Source organism: Delphinapterus leucas, chromosome 3 (genome assembly GCF_059928025.1).
Source record: "Delphinapterus leucas isolate spDelLeu-1000000601 "Yukka" chromosome 3, BTC_Dleu_Yukka2, whole genome shotgun sequence".
NCBI lineage: Eukaryota > Metazoa > Chordata > Mammalia > Artiodactyla > Monodontidae > Delphinapterus > Delphinapterus leucas.
In genome coordinates, this window is record NC_143131.1 from 25796750 (window position 1) to 25821230 (window position 24481).

The following is a 24481-nucleotide window of genomic DNA, read 5'->3' on the forward strand; positions in this document are numbered from 1 at the left end:
AATATAATATTTCTTAGTTTATGTTGCATTAAACTCCCTTCCCCAACAGTTATCAACTTGCAAGTCAAGTTCAAAGTAATTCTTTCTCAAAATGTCTCCCCTCCTTGCATTGGCCTCCATGGAACTCGCTCTATAAAAATCTATGTCTACACATTTTTTTGTTTCCATTTTAATGTTAATTGCAATCTTATAAAATAATATTCAAATAAATAAAAGGTATGGCTGGTAACTTTCAGGCACATACCAAGTATGAGATTTTAAAAATTATTGGCATTTATATGCCTGTAAAAAAAAAAAAAGGAAGAAAAATTAGAGTTAGCAATTACAGTTCCTTTCACTCTCATAGATTTTAGATAACTATTCCTACTCCTCTACAATTCCCCTCATTTCTATAAATTTCCATGTTTTTCATCTTCTTAGGAATTCACTTATATATTATTACTATAAATATGTATAAATGTGTTAATAAAGAGTAACTTAATGAACTCATATATAAATAATGTTAATTAAAATACATAGTAGGCTTCTATTAATTTATAAACTTCATATGAATAATATATTGTTGATATCCTTCTGGAACATGGATTTTTTTTCAGTATTTTAATGTCAAGATGTGTATGTTTTATTTTTTTTAAGGAATCTCTTTTTTTAATTTTTATTTATATTGGAGTATCATTGATTAACAATGTTGTGTTAGTTTCAGGTGTACAGCAAAGTGATTCAGTTATACATATACATGTATCAGTTCTTTTTCAAATTCCTTTCCCATTTAGGTTATTATGGAATCTTGAGCAGAGTTCCCTGTGCTATACAGTAGGTCCTTGTTAGTTATCTGTTTTAAATATAGCAGTGTGTACGTGTCAATCTCAAACTCCCTATCTATCCCTACCCCCACCCCTCCCTCCCTGGTAACCAAAGGTTCATGCTCTAAGTCTGTCAGTCTGTTTGTTTTGTAAATAAGTTCATTTGTATCATTATTTTAAGATTCCACATATAAACGATATCATAATATATTTGACTTTGTCTGACTTACTTCATTTAGTATGATAATCTACAGATCCATCTGTGTTGCTGCAAATGGCATTATTTCATTCTTTTTTTATGGCTGGGTAATATACCATTGTATATATGTACCACTTCATCTTTATCCATTCTCTTTTGGTGGACATTTAGGTTGCTTCCATGTCTTGGATATTGTGGGCAGTGCTGCCATGAACATTGGGTGCATGTATCAATTCAAACCATGTTTTTCTCCAGACATACGCCCAGGAGTGGGATTGCTGGATCATATGGTAGCTCTATTTTTAGTTTCTTAAGGAACCTCCATACTGTTCTCCATAGTGGCTGTACCAATTTACATTCCCACCAACAGTGTAGAGGGTTCCCTTTTCTTCACACCCTCTCCAGCATTTATTGTTTGCAGATTTTTTGATGATGGCCATTCTGACTGGTGTGAGGTGATATCTTATTGTAGTTTGCTTTGCCTTTTTCTAATACTTAGCAATGTTAAGCAACTTTCATGTGACTCTTGGCCATCTGCATGTCTTCTTTGCAGAAATGTCAATTTAGGTCTTCTGCCCACTTTTTGATTAGATTGTTTGCTTTTTGATATTGAGCCACATGAGCTGCTTGTAAATTCTGGAGATTAATCCCTTGTTGGTCACATTGTTTGCAAATATTTTCTCCCATTCTATGGGTTTGTCTTTTCATTTTGTTTATGGTTTCCATTGATGTGCAAAAGCTTTTGAGTCTAATTAGGCCCCATTTGTTTATTTTTGTTTTTATTTCCATTACTCTAGGAGATAAGGAAAAATATTACTGGAATTTATGTCACAAAGCATTCTGCCTATGTTTTCCCCTAAGAGTTTTATAGTATCTGGTCCTACATTTAGGTCTTTTATCCATTTTTTTTTTTTATTTACATGAAGCTGTCCAGTTTTCCCAGCACCATTTATTGAAGAGACTTTCTTTTCTCCATTGTATAGTTTTGCCTTCTTTGTCATAGATTAGATGACCACAGGTGTGTGGGTTTATCTCTGGACTTTCTTTCCTGTTCCATTTATCTATATTTCTGTTTTTGTGCCACTACCATACTGTTTTGATGACTGTGGCTTTGTAGTATAGTTAGAAATCAGGGAGCCTGATTGCTCCATCTGTTTCTCTTTCTCAAGATTGCTTGGGTTATTCAGGATCTTTTGTGTCTCCATACAGATTTTAAGACTTTTTTGTTCTAGCTCTGTGAAAAGTGCCATTGGTAATTTGACAGGGATTACATTGAATCTGCAGATTGCCTTGGGTAATATAGTCATTTTGATAATATTCTTACAATCCAAGAACATGGAATATCTTTCCATCCGTTTGTGTCACCTTTGATTTCTTTCATCAGTGTCTTATAGTTTTTGGACTGCAGGGCTTTTGTCTCCTTAGGTAGGTTTATTCCTAGGTATTTTATTCTTTTTGAGGTGATGGTAAATGGGATTGTTTCTTTAATTTCTCTTTTCAATCTTTCATTGTTAGTATATAGAAATGCAACAGACTTCTGGGTATCCTGCAACTTTACTGATTCATTGATGAGCTCTAGTAGTTTTCTGGTAGCATCTTTAGGATATAGTATCATGTCATCTGCAAACAGTGACAGTTTTACTTCTTCTTTTATAATTTGGGTCCATTTATTTGTTTTTTCTTTTCTGATTGCTGTGGCTAGGACTTCCAAAACTATGTTTCATAAAAGTGGCAAGAGTGGACATCCTTGTCTTGTTCCTGACCTTAGAGGAAATGATTTCAGCTTTTCACCATTGATTATGATTTTAGCTCTAGGTTTGTCATATATGGCCTTTATTATGTTGAGGTGTGTTCCCTCTATGCCCACTTTCTGGAGAGTTTTTATTATAAATTGTTGAATTTTGTCAAAAGGTTTTTCTACATCTATTGAGATGATAATGTGACTTTTATTCTTCAATTTATTGATGTGATGTATCACACTGATTGATTTGCGGATATTGAAAAATCATTGCATCCCTGGGATAAATCCCACTTGCTCATAGTGTATGATCCTTTTAATGTGTTGTTGGATTCGGTTTGCTAGTATTTTGTTGAGGATTTTTGCATCTCTTTTCATCAGTGATATTGGCCTATAATTTTATCTTTTGTGGTACTTTTGTCTGGTTTTGGTATCAGGGTGATTGTGCCCTCACAGAATGAGTTTAGGAGTGTTCCTTCATCTGCAATTTTTGGGAATAGTTTGAGAAGGATAGGTGTTAGTTCTTCTCTAAATGTTTGATAGAATTTTCCAGTGAAGCTATTTGATACTGGACTTTTGTTTGTTGGGAGTTTTAAAATCAGTTTCAATTTCAGTACTTTTGATTGGTCTGTTCATATTTTCCATTTCTTCCTGTTCAGTCTTAGAAGGTTGTATGTTTCTAAGAATTTGTCCATTTCTTCTAGGTTGTCCATTTTATTGCTATATATCTCCTTGTAGTGGTCTCTTATGATGCTTTGTATTTCTGTGGTGTCCATTGTAACTTCTTTTTCATTTCTAACTTTATTGACTTGAGCCCTCTCCCTTTTTTTCTTGATGAATCTGGCTCAAGGTTTATCAATTTTGTTTATCTTTTCAAAGAACTAGCTTTTAGTTTCATTGATCTTTTCTGTTGTTTTCTTCATCTCTATCTCATTTATTTGTGCTCTGGTCTTTATGATTTCTTTTACTAATTTTGGGTTTTGTTTGTTCTTCTTTCTCTAGTTGCTTTAGGTGTAAGTTTAGGTTGTTTGAGATTTTTCTTATTTCCTGAGGTAAGATTGTATTGCTATAAACTTCCCTCTTAGGACTACTTTTGCTGCATCCCATAGGATTTGAGATCATTGTGCTTTCACTGTCGTTTGTCTCTAAGTATTATTTTAATTATCTCTTTGATTTCTTCAGTGATCCACTGGTTATTAGTAGCATATTGTTTAGCCTCCTTGTGTTTGTGTTTTTACAGATTTTTTCTTGAAGTTTATTTCTAATCTCATCGCATTGTGGCTGGAAAAGATAAGCTTGGTATGATTTCAATTTTCTTAAATTTACCGAGGCTTGCTTTGTGGCCCAGCATGTGATCAAACCTGGAAGATGTTCCATGGGCACTTGAGAATAATGTGTATTCTGCTGCTTTTGGATGGAATGCTCTATAAATATCAATGGATTCTACCTGGTCTAATGTGTTATTTAAGGCCTGTGTTTCCTTGGTTGTCTTCTGTCTGGATGATGTGTCCATTGATGAAAGTGGGTTATTAAAGTGCCCCACTATTATCATGTTAGCATTGATTTCTCTTTATGGCTGTTAGTATTTGCCTTATATATTGAGGTGCTCCTATATTGGGTGAGCATATATTTACAATGGTTATATCTTCTTGGATTGATCACTTGATCATTATGTAGTGTCCTTCTTTGTCTCTTGTAAAAGACTTTATTTTAGAGCCTAGTTTGTCTGATATGAGTATTGCTACTCCAGCTTTATTTTGATTTCCATTTGCATGGAATACATTTTTCCATTCCCTCACTTTCAGTCTGTATGTGTCCCTAGATCTGAAGTGGTCTCTTGTAGACAGCATACACATGGGTCTTGTTTCTGTATCCATTCAGCCAGTCTATGTCTTTTGGTTGGAACATTTACATTTAAGGTAATTATCAATATGTATATTCTTATTGCCATTTTGTTAATTGTTTTGGATTTGTTTTTGGTCTTTTTTTCCCCTTTCTCTTTTGTTCTCTTGTGATTTGATGGCTAACTTTAGTGTTGTGTTTGGATTCCTTTTCCTTTTGTGTGTGTATCTATTGTAGAATTTCAGTTTGCAGTTACCATGAGGTTTTGATATAGCAGTCTATGTATAAACAAGATTGTTTTATGTTGCTGGTCTTTTAATTTCAAATGCATTTGCAATATTTTTTATTTGTGCTCTCCTCTTGTCACAATTGCTGGTTTTGATATCATATTTATGTGTGGATGATTTCCTACCTTTACTGTATGTTTGCCTTTACTGGTGAGCTTTTCCATTAATAATTTTCTTGTTTCTAGTTGTGGCCTTTTACTTTCCACTTACAGAAATTCCTTTAGCATTTGTTGCAAAGTTGGTCTGGTGGTGCTGAATTCTCTTAGCTTTTGCTCATCTGTAAACCTTTTGATGTCTCCATTGAATCTGAATGAGAGCCTTGCTGGGTAGAATATTCTTGGTTGTAGGTTATTCCCTCTCATCATTTTAAAAATATTGTGTCACTCCCTTCTGGCCTGCAGAGTTTCTGCTGAGAAATCAGCTGATAACCTTATGTGAAATCCCTTGTATGTTATTTGTTGCTTTTCCCTGTTGCTTTTAATATTTTTTCTTTGTCATTAATTTTTGTCAGTTTGATTACTATGTGTCTCAGTGTGTTCTTCCCTGGGTTTATCCTGCCTGGGACTCTCTGCACTTCCTGGACTTGGGTGACTGTTTCCTTTTCCATGTCAGGGAAATCTTCAGCTATTATCTCTTTCAGTATTTTCTCAGGTCATTTCTCTCTGTCTTCCCCTCTGGAACCTCTATAATGCAGATGTTGGTGTGTTTAGTGTTGTCCCAGAGATCTCTGAAACTGTATTCTTTTCAAGCATTTTTTTTTATTATTCTGTTCTGCAGTAGTGATTTCCACCATTCTGTCTTCCAGGTCACTTATCTGTTCTTTTGGTTCAGTTATTCTGCTATTGATTCCTTCTAGTGTATTTTTTCATTTCAGTTACTGTATCACTCATCTCTGTTTGTTCTTTAGTTGTTCTAGGTCTTTGTTAAACATTGCTTGTATATTCTTGATCTCTGCCTTCATTCTTTTTCCAAGACCTCAGATCATCTTTACTATCGTTACTCTGAATTATTTTGGGGGCAGGTTTTCTATCTCCACTTCACTTAGTTGTTATTCTGGGGTTTTACCTTGCTCCTTCATCAGGAACATATTTTTCTGCTATCTCATTTTATCTAACTTGCTATGATTGCGGTTTCCGTTCCACAGGCTGCAGAATTGTAGTTATTCTTGCTTCTGCTGTCTGCCCCCTGGTGGATAAGGCTGTCTAAGAGGCTTGTGCAGGCTTCCTGGTGGGAGAGTCTGGTACCTACCCACTGGTGGGTGGAGCTGCATATTGTCCCTCTGGTGGGCAACACTATGCTCAGGAAGACTTTAAGCAGCCTGTCTGATGAGGGGATCTGTGTTCCTGCCTTGTTTGTTGTTTGACTTGAGGCATCTTGGCACTGGAGCCTACAGCCTGTTGGGTGGGGCCAGGTCTTGGGGAGACATTGGTGGCCTCTGGAGGGCTCACGCCAATGAGTACTCCCTAGGACTGCCACTACCTGTGTCTTCATCTCTGCAGTGAGCCACAGCTGCCCCTCATCTCTGCAGGAGACCCTCCAATACTAGCATGTAGGTCTGGTGCAGTCTCTTATGAGGTGACTGTTTTTTTCCCTAGGTGCTGGTGTGCATGAGACCTTGTGTGCACCCTCCAAGAGTGGAGTTTCTGTTTCCCCCAGTCCTGTGGAATTCCCACTGGCCTTCAAAGCCAGATTCTCTGGGGGCTCCTCCTCCCATTGCCAGATGCCCAGGCTGAGGAGCCTTATGTGGATCTCAGAATTTTCACCCTATGGGAGAACTTCTGTGGTATAATTATTTTCCAGTTTGTGGGTTGCCCACCAGCAGGTATGGGATTTGATTTTATCACAGTTGCGTCCCTCCTACCGTCTCATTGTGGCTTCTTTGTCTTTGGATGTAGGATATCTTTTTTTGGTAGATTCCAGTGCTTTTTTGTCAATGGCTGTTCAGCAGTTAATTGTGATTTTGATATTTTTGTAAGAAAAGATAAGCTCACATCCTTCTACTCTGCCAACTTGTCTCCATCCGTGAGACTCATATACATGAGCATGTTTTGATTTACTTATTTATCTTTCTGCAAAGGGATATTGAAGTTTTGGCCATTATTTTAAATACGTGTCTCAGTAATTTCATCATATATGGTTCTTCGGACTCATATGCACATTTCACTATGTACTTATAATTGCAACTGTTCTGCCATAAGGCCTGTGAATTTTCAAGTAAACTCTTTTACCAAGTTATTCTCCAACATATTAAGTGATCTATGAGTGCCCCTGTTTCTTTCTCTGTGTCAATACTTTGTATTGGTGAGACAGTTGGCATATTGTGGTACTATATATACATATATATATATATACACACACACATACATCTATTAATGGGTGTGACATGGTTATTTTTTTATCTTGCATTTAACAAATTTTGTTTTTGTATGTTTAGTTAGCCATTAAGTTTTCCTATTATAAAATTTGCATTTACAAGATATTCTTCACTTGTTCTTCTATTGGATTTTGAATTGTCATCTATGAACTTCTGTAAATTCTTCATATTGCTGGATAGTAATCTGTTGTCACATTATGAGCTGTTTGCACTTCTTTCTATTTGTTGCTAGTCTTTCAAGAGAAAGTTTTTTTTGGTCAGTTTAAAAAATTCTTAACTCTCTTAATAACATATTTTTCTTCATTCTGTCTAAATTATTTTGCTATTCATAGTCAAGTATTTAAAGAAAAATATATTTAACATGAGAAGGATATTTAATTATATTTATTTGCCATATGGATAACCAATTATCCTATTATGGTTTATCAAAACCATCTTTTTTCCTACTGATTTGCAATGCCCAATATGCTGTATATCACACATACCATCTGCAGTGTATGTCTGTTTTTGAGCTACACATTCTTTTCCATGGGTATCACTGCACACCATGACAGTTTTACTATTCTAGCTTTAAAAATCCTATGTATCATTTTATGTTATTTAACTATTCTTGATAATTTATTTTAATAAAAATTTTATTACCACCTTGTCAACTTATAAATAATGCACTGTTAGAATTTTAAAAAGATTGGTATTGCATAATGATCTAAAGGACAAATTCCTTTGTATGTTTCTATCTTTAAGGAGATGATTTCACACATACAAACTTACCTGTGCTTTCTGTCTTCTTTCCAGGTAAGAAAGTTCCTAGATATAAAAGTTTATTATTTGACATGTGTCAAATATATATATATATATATATATATATACTTCAACTAAATATTAAAAAAACAAACGTACCAAATTTTTTAAAAAACGAGCAAAAGATTTGAAGAGACAATTCATAAGAATGATAAACAAATGAACAAAAACCACATAATTGGATTCTCAACATTATTCTTCAGTAACACAATTTAAATCCACACTAAGGTATTAGTACATATCTTTTATAATAACAAAACAAACAATGCCCAGAATTTACAAGGATTTAGAGCAACTAGAACTCTCATACAGTCTTGCCAGTGATGTAAAAGGGTAAAACCACTTTGAAGAATTGTTTGGCAATTTTTGAAAAGAGTAAAACACAGTTATCTTGTGACACAACCATTCCACTCTTAAGTATATAAACAAATGAACTGACAAGGTATGTTTTAACAAAGACTTGTACATGCATTTCTGTAGCAGCTTTGGCTGCAACAACCAAAATTTAAAACCACTGAAATACCTATCAAAAGATGAATGGATGAACAAAATGTATATCTGACAATGGGATAATACTGACCAATAAAAATAAATGAATTACTTATATACTTGAAGACACCGATAAGTTATATTAGTGAAAGACATAAATAAATACATATTATATACTTCCGTTTATATAAAATTCTAGTAAGTACAAATTAACCTCTAGTCAAAAGCAGAGCAGTTGTCGTTCCAGGCATGGAGGGTGGTAGGGATGGTCTACAAAATGTAACATTCTATATGTGATTGTGTCAGAGATTTCAGTGGACATTTGTAAAACTAAAAGAACTACTGAACATAAATTATACTTTGTTGAAATTTATTTTTAAAAATTAAATATTTTCTACCCCAAAATAAATAATTTTAAAATAAATCCATTACATATAAGTTTTACAAGTCTATTATCATAACATAAGCTTTAATAATGAAAACACATGAAAGACTATAACATCATTACTCTTGAGGAAAAGCAAATAAAAACATGAGATGCCACTTTTCACTGTTAGTGTCAAAAACACATGCTTTTATATACAGAAAGTCATTTGTTATTTTAAATATACTGTATAATAAAACTAATTTCTGAAATGGCTGAAGCAATGTAACATTCAGTTCCACAAAACCATAATTTAAAATAAAAGATATAATTGTTAATATCTTTTTGAGTTTACATTCAATATATTTGAAGAGTTTTACATAATTTTTATTTTCAGAATTTTCAACATTTAAGGTAAGATTAAATTTATTCTCTACAGGATGAATATTTTCATACTAGAAAATTTGGCTGATCTGAAATATGAGGTAAAAAATTAATAAAAATATGACACTATGTAAAACTGTCATAGTATTAATGAAAACCAACCCTTTCTACAAAAAAGGCCATCTGTGTAACATTCCATACAAAAAATTAAATTTTATTTTTTGATTGTCCTTCTAGACACAATGATTTTTTTCAGTATTTCATTGTTTTCAGGATTTTCAGTTATACTTTATATATGTGTTTTAATAAGAATAATTTTTAATCTAAAATCTGGCCATTTTAATTTCCCTGCTTTATTAAAAAGATTACATTTTAATATAAAGTTTGGGATTCAATATATAAGTAAGAACATGGGAAACAATAAACTGTGATGCCCCCAAATTGTGTTTTTTCAAATAAACAGACAATAATGCTATTAAATTCTGAAGTGACCCAGAATTTAAATGGTGCAGAGTGCTTTTTCATTAAGATTGAAATCCCTGTGATCAATCTAATAACTAATAAGACCAAAGTTAAAATTTTAAATATTACATTCCATTTCTAAAATATTTGTTAGAAATTCTAATTCTAAAGTTTTGGCTGAAGTAAATTTTAAAAATAGGAAGGAGCTTTAATTAAGATAAAATGTGCTTAATTCCAATATATGATTGCTAGCAGTTCTGGCTGTTGACCTAAACAAAAAGGTAAAATGAGGCAAGTTCAAAATTGTCAAAACAAAAATGTGTTTATTTGGGAATAGCAGAGGAATTGTAATTCAGGACATGCAAATAACAAGATACAGGTGAGTCAGCTGAGGGTTTGGGGTAGGCTGTAAATATGTGCAGAGAACGTAGAGGGGAGAGTTAAATGAGAGTTGGTTGAAATAAAAAACAAATGGAGAACTGCTTTGAAAATTCCCTGAGCAGACAAAACCAGTCCAGTCACACAAACAAAGCTCAATTCAGCTTATTTTCTGAGACCAACCTGATTGGGTCATCTCATGCCTCTGGTAAGCATAAGCAAAGTTTCTCAAGGTTGATATGAGGTAATGTCTGACCAACTGACCAACTCCCTGTCATTTAACAAAGCTAGGTAATCAGGTAATCCCTGACCAACTCTCTGTCATTTAAGAAAGTTCCAATATTATCAGTTTTCTGTAAATCAAGCACTTACAGGAAGTCAATCTCTCTGTCCTTAAGTTTTGTTTTCCTGAGGGTACATGTGTGAGACTTTCCATTTTATATTCTCTGGTTTCGTTCCTTCGCATTTTCCCCTTTTGTTCAAGATCTTTTGCGAAAAGCATCTCTGATCAAGTATCATTCAGCTGTTAATTTTTGTCAAAGGTATAGTTTTTTTTAGGTGGATTGCATTATATGTCCCATGGATCTGAGGAGAGCTGTCCTCAGGTATTTTTCTCATGAAGCTGAGGAGGATCATGCTCAGATGTCTTGTCCCACAGAGGAGGAAAATGATGGGGAGTTTCATTGGCTTCATTTGAAAGGATTGAAAAAAGAAGAATCTCAGTTATGTCTTTCTATGGTGGATGGTTTAGTTTCCATGGTCAGTCGAGTTTCAGGAAAAGCCTTTGAAAGGAAAAGAATTTAAATTTGTACATACATTTGTGAGGAAGGTATTTGTTTACTATTAAAAAATAGTGGAAATAAACTGATGACCAGAAGCCCAATGATAGCTATCGATTGAAATATGCTTCTCAACCAGTTTCCCTATTTATGTTTAATAGATCAAAAGTGTCCCAGGGTTCAGGAGCTTGGCCAACTTCTGCTTGGTATTGTCCTTTGTTATTTTTAGTTCTTGTGTTATTTTCCTGAGCTATTGACAACATTCTTGGTGAAGTAGGGCACAAGTTCCCCCTTGCTGAGCAATGAGGAGATATTCAGTCTCTGAGGTTTTTTAGTACTGCTTTTGAAAGGCTATTTATTTGTGTTTGTTGATATTTAAAAGCTTGGACAGAAGCACTGAAAGTGGTAGACATAACTATAAAAGGATTGTGAATTCGTTTTCAAATTCTGCTGTTCCAACCTAAGGAAAAAGCTTTTGGTGAATGCATGCCCAAGCCCTTTCTGTCTACTGTATTGTTATTTTTAGTCATTCACCCAAACTATAACCTTCCCAGCTCTGATGTATCTTTTTAAGTTAATAAGAGAAAAATCCCAGATTAGGTATATAAGAAGTAGAAGGAAGAGTTTTTCTAATTTTGGAATCATGCGTGAGGGCAACAATCACACAGTGTACCTTCCAATTAAGAGGAAGGATAGAGTATACATTTTTTTCCACATGAAAAAAAAATGCCCAATGTCTTGTAAGGATAAGGCATAATTGGGTCCCTTTGCTTAGATTCCTTTTCCTGGAATGAAAGAAGGCGTCTCATGATCATAAATATACTTATTATACAGAGCACATGATAATTTGGTCCATTCACATTATGAGAATGTTTATTTGAGCACCTTAAATTTCTGTAGATCTGAACAACTGAACTGATCTAGTATAAGTAAGATTTTGGTGGAGGTCTGGAAGATCTTTAGGGGAGAAACAAGTTTAATTAAGTTTCCACCATTCACCAGATTTTTGGTCAATTCCCAGTAACATACCATTGAGTGGGAGAACATCAGCTTCTCTTTTCCCAGTATTATTACTGTTTTCATTTCCATTATGGAGTTACATTAAGGGAGGAGATGATATAAGCTTGTATATTCCAATGGGGAGTGAATTCATGTTCCCAAAGATATATAAAATATTACAGTTACGATTTTTCAGTGGGAGATACCCTAGAGTTTTGCCATGCTCATCATTGTTTTTGAAACATAAAGAAAAATTTGGGATAAGAGTCCAGACCTGAGTGAGGGGCATTCCTTTACGAGTTGGGGGTACCCAATGAAAAGCCATAATATCTGGTGCCAATCTTCTGGAAGGGAGGACATGTGCGGTTTCAAAGCTACCAAAGGAAAATCCTACATCTTTACCACATGTTTTACTGTCCTTCTAAAGACAGAAGCTACACCACCAGTCCATGTTCATCATGAGTATTGTTTACTCTGGCACAAATCTAACCATCAGTAAGTTTAGTAGAATCAGAGAATTTTTGTAAGGTGTGGATACAAGGATGTGCTAAAGCTAAACTAAAGGGCAGTAGGAAAACAAGGGAAAGAACAATTGAAGGCCTGAATGACATGACATGATTCTTCTCACTCTATGAGAAGAAAAAAAATATAAGTTATGCAGGCCTGCTCCATATATCTTAGGTAAGCTGTCTACTTCACATGCCATCTACTTCAGTCCCTAGAAATTTTCAGCTTTAGGTCACAAGTTAGTATACATGTCTCTTCAGATTTGGGGGCTTCTTTAGTTGTGACACATGAATCCTTGAAGTTTGGCTGCATCAGGATTAGTTAATATCACCTAAGGCAGGGTCCCTTCCAGCAAGGTTAAAGAAGAGTCTTTTTGTCTGACAGATGAAACCTCTGGGCTGTAAGGTGTGATGTTTGACATCTTCGTCTCCTGGAAGTGCACTGTGGAAAGATTGCCTAATCAGAGCATGGTTATTTTCTATGGGCTTGATTAGGCCTTTGCAAAATTGAAAGATAGCCTTCTTTATTAGCTGCGGGTCAAAAGAAGTGGGAGGCTAAGTGCATCAGCTGTCTTGTAATTATTTCAAAAGACATAAGTTTTTGCATCCTGAGGGAAGTAGATCTAAGATTTAGAAGAACCAACAGTAATACTCTTGGCCAGGGTATTTGGAGGGTTTCAACTAATTCAGCTAACTGAATCTTAATAATTAGATCTGTATGCTTGGCCAGTCCTGAAGACTAAGCATGATACGCACAATGAAGGTGCTACAGAACTGGCCAGACAACACAGACTTGTCAAAATATTTGATAAGTAAAGTGGATTCTCCAATCACTATGAAGTTCAAGGGGGGGGTTCCCCAACTGGAAGTAACCTTTTCTAATGGGATTTAGCTACAGAAGAAGCAGTCACATATCTTCATGAAAAACTTCAGTCCAATGTGAAAATATACAAACCATTAGCAGAACATTCATGAGTGGGGGTGATTGCATGAAATCCGTTTCCCAAATCTCAGATGATTCATTGGGTAAGTGAAAATATCCAGGAATAGTTTGGATAGGTTTCCCTGGGTTAAATTTAGAACACATGGAACAAGCAAGATAAGTGCTTTCTGCAGCCTTATCAATGTTTCCCCACCAATACTGATTCATGACATTATCATTTTATCAGTAGGCCAATGATTTAATTTAGGTATAATAGTAATAGAAATGTTAAATTTTCTAGAAGGACCAGTTTGTTACTGGGTCTGAACCAGAGTTTCTTTTCTTCATGATACCAGCAGACCTTAGATCTCCAATTTTCTTTTTCTTCTTCAGGGGCCAGTTGTTGTATTTCCCTGGTGAATTCTCTTAGGTTGTCACTAGAGGAAGTAGTTTTCTGGACCATGAGAGAGGTTTGGTCTGTGGATCCTATAAGAGCAGCATTTTTGCAGAGATATCAGTGAGGTGCTTTACTTTGGATTCCAGAGAGAATGCCCAGGGACTTTAATAATAGCCAAAGCTGCATGCCAGAGTATGGCAACTCAACTTTTGGACATAAGGACCATTTTAAAATTTGTCTCCACTGGAAGTAAAGAAATCATGTTTCTATAACATTCCAAGATCATGGGCTACTCCAAGGCATGACAAATACCAGTATAGACGTTTGCAATTTTACCTTCTGCTAGAATACATGCTTGAATAAAAGCGTATCATTCAGCTTGTTGGGCTAAAGTGGACAAAGGTAGGGGTGCAGCCACAAAGACCTCAAAAGGAGTTCATATTGCATATATAGCACAATATTTGCCGTTTTCATTTTTCAAGTAAGAGCCATCAGTAAACCATGAACAATCAACATTTGTCAAGTGGGTTTCTTATAACTCATTACAAGGGGTTGATAGGTGATTCATCAAACTCAAATAGATATGGGAGGTTTTGTCCATGGAAGGAGGAAAAGGAGTAACTGGATTGAGGTTGTTATGATGAATGAGAGTGACATGGAGGTTGGTTAGCAAGAGAATATTTTTTATACATTTTTATTGAAGTATAAATGCTTTACAATATTGTGTTAGTTTCTGCTGTACAACAAAGTGAATCAGCTATATGCATACATATATCCACATATCCCCTCCCTCTTGAGCCTTCCCTCTACCCTCCCTATCTCACCCCTCTAGGTTTTCACAAAGCACTGAGCTGATCTCCCTGTGCTATGTAGCAGCTTCCCACTAGCTATCTATTTTACATTTGGTAGTGTATATATGTCAATGTTACTTTCTCACTATGTCCCAGCCTCCGCTTCCCCCACTGTGTCCTCAAGTCCATTCTCAATGTCTGCATCTTTGTTCCTGCCCTACCACTAGGTTCATCAGTACCATTTTTCTAGATTCTACATATATGTGTTAGCATACAGTATTTGTTTTCCTCTTTCTGACTTACTTCACTCTGTATGACAGATGCTAGGTCTATCCACATCACTACAAATAACTCAATTTTGCTTTTTTTATGGCTGAGTAATATTCCATTGTCTATATGTGCCACATTTTCTTTATCCATTCATCTGTCAATGGACATTTAGGTTGTTTCTATGTCCTGGCTATTGTAGATAGTGCTGCGATGAACACTGTGATACACGTATCTTTTTGAATTATGGTTTTCTCAGGGTATATGCCCAGTAGTGGGATTGCTGGGGCGTATGGTAGTACTATTTTTAGTTTTTGTAAGGAACCTCCATACTGTTCTCCATAGTGGCTATATCAATTTGTATTCCCACCAACAGTGCAGGAGGGTTCCCATTTCTCCACACCCTCTCCAGCATTGTTTGTAGGTTGTTTGTAGATTTTTTGATGATGGCCATTCTGACCAGTATGAGATGATACCTCATTATAGTTTTGATTTGCATTTCTCTAATGATTAGTGATGTTGATCATCTTTTCATGTGTTTGTTGGCCATCTGTATGTCTTCTTTGGAGAAATGTCTATATAGGTCTTCTGCCCACTTTTGGACTGAGTTGTTTGTCTTTTTGATATTGAGCTGCTTGTGTATTTTGGAGATTAATCCTTTGTCAGTTGCTTCATTTGCAAATATTTTCTCCCATTCTAGGGTTTCCTTTTTGTCTTGTTTATGTTTTCCTTGCTGTGCAAAAGCTTTGAAGTTTCACCAGGTCCCAGTTGTTTATTTTTGTTTTTATTTCCATTTCTCTAGGAGGTGGGTCAAAAGGATCTTGTTGTGATTCATGTCATAAGAGTGTTCTGCCTATGCTTTCCTCTAAGTTTTATAGTGTCTGGCCTTACATTTAGGTCTTTAATCCATTTTGAGTTTTCTCTTGTGTATGGTGTTAGAGAGTGTTCTAATTTCATTCTTTAACATGTAGCTGTCCAGTTTTCCCAGCACCAATTATTGAAGAGGCTGTCTTTTCTCCATTGTATATTCTTGCCTCCTTTGTCAAAGATAAGGTGACCATGAGTGCATGGGTTTATCTCTGGGTTTTCTATCCTGTTCCATTGATCTATATTTCTGTTTTTGTGCCAGTACCATACTGTCTTGATTACTGTCGCTTTGTAGTATAGTCTGACGTTGAGGAGCCTGATTCCTCCAGATCCATTTTTCTTTCTCAAGATCGCTTTGGTTATTCGGGGTCTTTTGTGTTTCCATACAAATTGTAAAATTTTTTGCTCTAGTTCTGTGAAAAATTCCAGTGGTAATTTGATTGGGATTGCATTGAATCTGTAGATTGCTTTGTGTAGTATAGTCATTTTCACAATGTTGATTCTTCCAATCCAAGAACATGGTATATCTCTCCATCTGTTTGTATCATCTTTGATTTCTGTCATTAGTGTATTATAGTGTTCTGCATACAGTTTTTTGCTCCTTAGGTAGGTTTATTCCTAGGTATTTTATTCTTTTTGTTGCAGTGGTAAATGGGAGTGTTTCCTTAATTTCTCTTCCTGATTTTTCATTGTTAGTACATAGGAATGCAAGAGATTTCTGTGCATTAATTTTGTATCCTGCTACTTTACCAAATTCATTGATGAGCTCTAGTAGTTTTCTGGTGGCATCTTTAGGATTCTCTATGTATAGTATCATGTCATCTGCAAACAGTGACACTTTTACTTCTTCTTTCTAGTTTGGATTCCTTTTATTTCTTTTCTTTTCTGATTGCTGTGGCTAAAATTTCCAAAACTACGTTGAATAATAGTGGTGAGAGTGGGCAGCCTTTTCTTTTTCCGGATCTTAGAGGAAATGCTTTTAGTTTTTCACCATTGAAAATGATGTTGGATGTGGGTTTGTCATATATGGCCTTTACTATGTTGAGGTAGGTTCCCTCTATGCCCACTTTCTGGAGAGTTTTTATCATAATTGGGTGTTGAATTTTATCAAAAGATTTTCTGCATCTATTGAGGTGATCATATGGTTTTTATCCTTCAGTTTGTTAACTTGGTGTATCACATTGATTGATTTGCCTATATTGAAGAATACTTGTCTCCCTGGGATACACCCCACTTGATCATGGTGAATGATCATTTTAATGTGTTGTCAGATTCTGTTTGCTAGTATTTTGTTGAGGACTTTTTCATCTATGTTCATCAGTTATACTGGCCTGTTATTTTCTTTTTTTTGACATCTTTGTCTGGTTTTGGTATCAGGGTGGCCTCTAGAATGAGTTTGGGAGTGTTCCTCCTTCTGTTATATTTTGCAAGAGTTTGAGAAGGATAGGTGTTAGCTCTTCTCTAAATGTTTGATAGAATTAGCCTGTGAAGACTTCTGGCCCTGGGCATTCGTTTGTTGGAAGATTTTTAATCACAGTTTCAATTTCACTGCTTGTGACTGGTCTGTTCATATTTTCTATTTCTTCCTGGCTCAGTCTTGGAAGGTTGTACTTTTCTTAGAATTTGTCCATTTCTTCCAATTGTCCATTTTATTGGCATATAGTTGCTTGTAGTAGTCTCTCATGATCTTTTGTATTTCTGCAGTGTTAGTTGTTACTTCTCCTTTTTTGTTTCTAGTTCTGTTGATTTGTGTCTTTCCCTTTTATTCCTGATGAGTCTGGCTAATAGTTTATCAATTTTGTTTATCTTTTCAAATTAGTTTATAGTTTTATTGATCATTGCTGTTGTTTCCTTCATTTCTTTTACATTTATTTCTGATCTGATCTTTATGATTTTTTTCCGTCTGCTAACTTTGTGGTATTTTTTTCCCTTCTTTCACTAATTGCTTTAGGTGTAAGGTTAGGTTGTTTATTTGAGATTTTTCTTGCTTCTTGAGGTAGGATTGTATTGCTATAAACTTCCCTCTTAGAACTGCTTTTGCTGCATCCCACAGATTTTGGGTCATCCTGTTTCCATTGTCATTTTTTTCTAGGTATTTTTTGATTTCATTTTTGATTTCTTAAGTGATCTCTTGGTTATTGAGTAGTGTGTTGTTTAGCCTCCATGTGTTTGTGTTTTTTACAGATTTTTTTCTGTAATTTATATCTAGTCTCATAGCGTTGTGGTCAGAAAAGATGCTTGATATGATTTCAATTTTTTTAAATTTACATAGGCTTAACTTGTGACCCAAGATGTGAACTATCCTGGTGAATGTTCCTTGTGTACTTGAGAAGAAAGTGTATTCTGTTGTTTGTGGATGGAATGCCCTATAAGTATCAGTTAAGTCCGTCTGGTCTAATGTGTCACTTAAAGCTTGTGTTTCCTTATTTATTTTCTGTTTGGATGATATGTCCATTGGTGTGAGTGGGGTGTTAAAGTTCCATACTATTAGCATGTTACTGTCAACTTCCCCTTTTATGGCTGTTAGCATTTGCCTTATGTATTCAGGTGCTTCTATATTGGGTGCATAAATATTTACAATTGTTATTTCTTCTTCTTGGATTGATCACTTGATCAATATGTAGTATCCTTCCTTATCTCTTGTAATAGTCTTTATTTTAAAGTCTATTTTGTCTGATTTGTGTATTGCTACTCCAGCTTTCTTTTGAGGTCCATTTGCCTGGAATATCTTTTTCCATACCCTCACTTTCAGTCTTTATGTGTCCCTAGGTCGGAAGTGGGTCTCTTGTAGACAAAATATATACAGGTCTTGTTTTTGTATCCATTCAGCTAGTCTGTGTCTTTTGGTTGGAGCATTTAATCCATTCACATTTAAGGTAATTATCTATATGTATGTTCCTATTACCATTTTCTTAATTGTTTTGGGTTTGTTTTTGTAGGTCCTTTTCTTCTCTCATGTTTCCCACTTAGAGAAGTTCCTTTAGCGTTTGTTGTAGAACTGGTTTGATGGGGCTGAATTCTCTTAGCTTCTGTTTCTCTGTAAAGGTTTTAACTTCTCCATTGAATCTGAATGATATCCTTGCTGGTTAGAGTAATCTTGGTTGTAGGTTTTTCTCTTTTGTCATTTAAAATATATCCTGCCACTCCCGTCTGGCCTGCAGAGTTTCTGCTGCAAAATCAGCTGATAACCTTATGGGGATTCCTTTGTATGTTATTTGTTGCTTTTCCCTTGCTGCTTTTAATGTTTTTTCTTTGCATTTAATTTTTGACAGTTTGATTAATACGTGTCTTGGTGTGCTTCTCGTGTTTAACGTGTACAGGAATCTGTGCTAATGTTTTTTCTTTGCATGTAATTTTTGATAGTTTGATTAATATGTGTCTTGGTGTGCTTCTCCTTGTGTTTACCGTGTACGGGAATGTGTACTTCCTGGACTTGGGTGGCTATTTCCTTTTCATGTTAGGGAAGTTTTCGACTATAACCTCTTCAAATATTTTCTCAGACCCTTGCTTTTTCTCTTCTTCTGGGACCCTATAATTCAAATGTGGGTGCATTTAATGTTATCTCAGAGGTCTCTGAAACCATCCTCAATTCTTTTTTTTTTAATTGGAGTAAAATTGCTTTACAATTTTGTGTTAGTTTCTTCTGTACAATGAAGTGAATCAGCTATATGTATACCTATATCCACTCCCTCTTGGACCACCATTCTCCCCTCCCCCCACCCATCTAGGTCATCACAGAGCACTGATCTGAACTCGCTGTGCTATACAGCAGGTTTCCACTAGCTATCTCTTTTACACATGGTCGTGTATTTATGTCAAACCTAATCTCCCAGTTCGTCCCATCCTCTCCTTCCCCTACTGTGTCTACATGTCCGTTCTCTTCCTCTACATCTCTATTCCTGCCCTACAAATAGGTTCATCTGTACCCAGCAATCCCACTACTGGGCATATACCCTGAGTAAACCATAATTCAAAAGGACACATGTACCGCAGTGTTAATTGCAGCACTATTTACAATAGCCAGGACATGGAAACAACCTAAATGTCCAATGATAGATGTCCTCAGTTCTTTTCATTCTTTTTTCTTTGTTCAGCTTCACAGCAGTTATTTCCACCATTCTATCCTTCAGCTCACTTATCCATTCTTCTGCCTCAGTTAGTCTCCTATTGATTCCTTCTAGAAAATTTTTAATTTCATTTATTGTGTTGTTCAACAGTGTTTGTTTGTTCTTTAGATTTTCTAGGTCCTTGTTAAATGTCTCTTGTATTTTCTCCATTCTCTTTCCGAGACTTTGGATCATCTTTATTATCATTACTCTGGATTCTTTTTCAGGTAGACTCTTTTTCAGGTAGATCTCCTCTTCATTTGTTTGGTCTGGTGGGTTTTTACCTTGCTCTTTCATCTGCTGCATATTTCTCTGTCTTCTCATTTTGTTTAATTTACTGTGTTTGGGGTCTCCTTTCTGCAGGCTGCAGGGTCATAGTTCCTTTTACTTCTGTTGTCTGTCCCCTCTGGCTTGTGTAGGCTTCCTGGTTGGGGGGACTGGTGCCTGCATTCTGTGGGTGGAGGTAGATCTTGTTCTTCTGATGGGCAGGGCCGCTTCTGGTGGTGTGCTTTATGGTGTCTGTGAGCTTAGTATTACTTTAGGCAGCCTGTCTGCTAATGGGTGGGGTTGTGTTCTCGTCTTGCTAGCTGTTTGTCATGAGGCATCCAGCACTGGAGCTTGCTGGCCATTGGGTGGAGCCAGGTCTTTGTGTTAAGATGGAGACCTCTGGGCAAGCTCTCACCGATTAATATTCCATGGGGCTGGGAGTTCTCTGGTGGTCCAAAATCCTGGACTCAGCTCTCCCTCCTTGGAGGCTCAGGCCCAACCCCCAGCTGGAGCACCAAGACCCTACAAGCCACATGGTGTGGAAGAAAAGGAAGAAGAAAACAAACAAACAAAAAACCCCAGAAACCAGAAAAAACAAACAAAAAAAAACGAACAGACAAAACCCCAAGACAAGTGGTAAAAGCAAAACTAAACAGACAAATTACACAAAGAAACATATACACACACACTCACAAAAAGAAAAGAAAAAGTGAAAACAAAGAAGAGAGCAACCAAATCAATAAACAAACCCAAAAATGAAAACAAACACTAAAATCTACAAAAAACATAAAACCAGAAACACATCAAATGCAGAAAGCAAACTAAAAAAAGGCAATGAAAGCATAAAACTAACCCACAAAAATCAAAAAAATGCAAAGATGAAAGATGAAAACAAAAGAAAAAATATATAACAACAAAGTAGTAAAGTAAAAATAGAAAAATGTAAAATATAGTTAAAAATAAAATGAAAACAAAGCAAAACAAAGGAAAAAACAAACAAGGAAAAAACAGTGTAATGAAAAATTACAATAGAAATAGGAAAAGAATAAATAGAATAAAAATATACTAAAAGTAAAAGCATAAAAAAGTAAATAAAAAATTAAAATTAAAAGAATAATACAAAAAGAACAACAACAAAAAAAGTAGTGATATTTTCCTGTGGCCTTAGCTGTCAGTGTCCTTGCCCCCATAGTGAGCCACAGCCAATCCCTGCCTCCACAGGAAGTCCTCCAGTACTTCTAGGTAGGTCTCTGGACCTGCTGTGGGCACTGTGGGGCCAGCTCAGACTGATCTGACCTTACTCCCACATGTACTTGCCCCCAAAGCCCACAGCCTCAATTGTGGGAAAACTTGTTGTCTATTCAGGTATTCTACAGACGCAGGGCTTGCCAAGCCGATTGCAGGGATTTAATCCACTGCTTCTGCAGCTGCACAGGGAGATTTCCCTTTCTCTTCTTTGGTTGCACAGCCCCTGGGGTTTAGCTTTGGTTTTGGCCCCACCTCTGGGAGTGGGCTGCCCTCAGACATCTGTTCCCTGCACAGGCAAAAGGGTGCGAAAGCAGCAGCTGATTAGGGCTCACTTGCTCACTCAGGCTGGGGAGAGGGAGGGATATGGCAGTCACAATCGGGATGTGCAGGGAGTGCCTTCTGGGGCAGAGGCCAGCGTGAAGCTGCAGGAGCCTGAGGCGTGCTGTGCATTTTCCTGGGGAAGTTGGCCCCAATCGCAGGACCCTTGGCAGTGGTGGGCTCCACAGGCTGCTGGGAAGGTGTGGGCAGTGACCTGCCTTGCACACAGGACTCTTGGTAGCAGCGGTGGACGGCAGCCTCTGGGGTCAGATATAACAGCCACGGCTTGTGCTTGTGCTCACGTAGGTGTTGCCCTGCTGTCTGTGAGTGTGTGAAGCAGGAAGTTCCTATGGCGGGCCGCTCAAGCACCCCACAACAAAGGTCTCTTGCCTCTCTGGCAGGCCCGGGCTTTTTCCCAGACTCCCTGCCAACTACCTCTGGCGCGCTAGCCGGCCCCCGGCTGTCCTCATGCAGTAAACCCCAGTCCTCTCCCTGGGTTCTGACCTCTGACGACCAAGCCTTATCACCCAGCCCCCACCCACCCCAGCAAGTGAGCAGACAAGCATCTCAGGCTGGTGAGTGCCGGTCTGCACCAATCCTCCGTGTGGGAATCTCTCCGCTCTGCCTCTGCACCTCTGTTGCTGCGCTCTCCTCTGAGGTTCCAGAGCTACCCCGCAGTCCCCGCCAGTGAATGTTCTTCCTAGTGTGTGGAAACTTTTGCTCCTTCACAGCTCCCTCCCAGAGGGGCAGGTCCCATCCCAATTCCTTTCCTCTTTCTTTCTTAGTTTTGCCCTACCAGTTACGTGGGGATTTTCTTGCCTTTTTGGAAGTCTGAGGTCCCCTATCAGCATTCAGTAGTTGTTCTGTAGGTGCTGTCCCACATGTAGATGTATTCTTAATGTATTTGTGGGGAGGAAGGTAATTTCCACATCTTACTCCTCTGTCATCTTGCCGGTCCTGCAAGAGAATTTCATGAGAAGTAAGACAGCTAGCTGAAAAATGTTGGGAATGATATGAGTTCAAGAGAGCTTTGACAGCATGAGGTACAAAGATGGTCAAAGAGGACCTTAAGACTATTTCCTTAGTGGCCTTTACCAGAAAGGCAGTAGCAGGTGTAGCCCTAAGGCATAAGCATAACGTTGGGTCGTGGGATCTAATTGTTGGTTGTAATAACCTAGATGTTGTGGTAGCCCCCATGTTTTGAGTAAGTACTCTGAGGGTATTACCCTCTTTTTCATAAACAAAAAGGAAAAAAGGGTAGTTTATAGTTTGTATATCCAAGGGCAAGAGGATTTATTAAGCTTTCCTTTAAGATTTTAAAGGCTAGATCATCTTGGTTTTTCCAGATAACAGGGTCAGGTTTAATAGTTTTTAGTAAGATATACAAGCCTGGGCCATTAAAGAGAAGTTTGGAATCCAATTGTGACAATAACCAGCTAGCCCAAGAAAACCTCATAATTGACATTTGGTTTTAGATTTTGGGAAGCTCAAGATGCCATGAAACCTATCAGCATCTAGGTGTTATCCTTGTTCTGATATTAAATATCCTAAATATTGGACAGAGCTGTAACAGTGAAATCTGTCTTCTTGTGAGGAGGCTTGAGAGGGTGAGTAGAGAAGTAAATCATCTACATACTGTAGTATGGTAGAGCCTCCAGAAAATTTTGTATCATCGAGGTCAGCATTTAAATTTTGTGAGAAGTAAGAAGGACCTTTAGAAAAATGGTGGGCCATTTCTGTCCAGATAAATTGTCCTTCCAAGGTAAAAGCAAGAATATATTGGCCAGCCTCATCAACTAGAATACTGAAAAATGCCTTGCATAAATTGATCACGATGAAAAATTTGCTTTCAGGAGGGAATAATGCTAATAATGTATGGGAATAAGGAACAACAGGATGGTGAGGAATAACAATGTTATGTATTGCATGGAGATCTTGAACAAATCTTCATTCTAGACCATTACGTTTTCTTATAGGTAAAACGGGTTTTACAAGGACTACTGCAAGGGATAATAAGTTCCTGTGCTTTATAGTCATCTATGATAAGTCTTATGCCCTGTAAAGCTTCTTTGTTTATAGGGTATTGATTAATTTTGGAGAGAGGTTTTGAGGGATTGACTTGGATCTTAACATAGTGAAAAGCAATATGATTTCTGTATATGTCTGTGGAAGATTTTGCTCATAGACTAGGAGACACTAAATTTAGTAACAGAGATGTACCTGAAATTTGTTCTTCTATGGCTTGTAAAGTACATGTGAGAGAGAAAAGGTTTGGATTTTCTTGGGGCTTAGATTCAAGGGACTTAAATTCAAGAGAGTTTAACAAGATTTATTTCTCTCTTTCAAGAGAAAGAAATGGCAGCATGATATTTTTCTAGGAAATCTCATCCTAATAAATGAACAGGAGCCTAATCACTGAGGAAAAACAGGTGTTTATCTTTCAAAGGTCCCAAACAAAAGGGTATAGATTGAGAAATAAAGACACATTGTGGTTAATTTGAACTCCCCACTATTTGAAGGGACTGTTTATTTGTAGCAGGGTTGAGAACTGATAGAGTAGCTCCTGTGTCAATTGATATGTAAGGGATTTTTACCGGATCTGGAGAGTAGTTTCCCCAGTCTATTTAATGGTAAAATGGGAACAGTCTATGTGCTTCTTTGGAGTCCCATCACTGGGATGAGTTTGACCCTTGGGTCTTGGAAAGCTGTAATTGTCTAGACTTTTAAAAAAAATTTGTGGCAGTCTCTCTTCCAATGGCCAGGTTTTGGGGTTTTTTTTGTTTTTTTTTTAACCATAATGACAAAATCAGTTAGGAAGAGTCTGCTTGGGAGATTCCATCTGTTGAAGTCAGAGATGTAAAATTTTAGTTGCCCTTTTTCTGGAAACATCTTC

At 36.7% G+C, this 24481-nt stretch overlaps 1 long non-coding RNA gene across 1 annotated transcript in view; it reads right to left on the minus strand.

Annotated features, from left to right (window-relative positions):
• Positions 1–939: 939 nt before the first annotated feature.
• The window catches only part of LOC149749517 (uncharacterized), a 211375-nt gene continuing 187833 nt past the window's right edge, over positions 940–24481 (minus strand). The window contains exon 4 of the long non-coding RNA XR_016392605.1: positions 940–22545. This is a non-coding gene — a long non-coding RNA (uncharacterized LOC149749517). The remainder of the gene's footprint in view (positions 22546–24481) is intronic.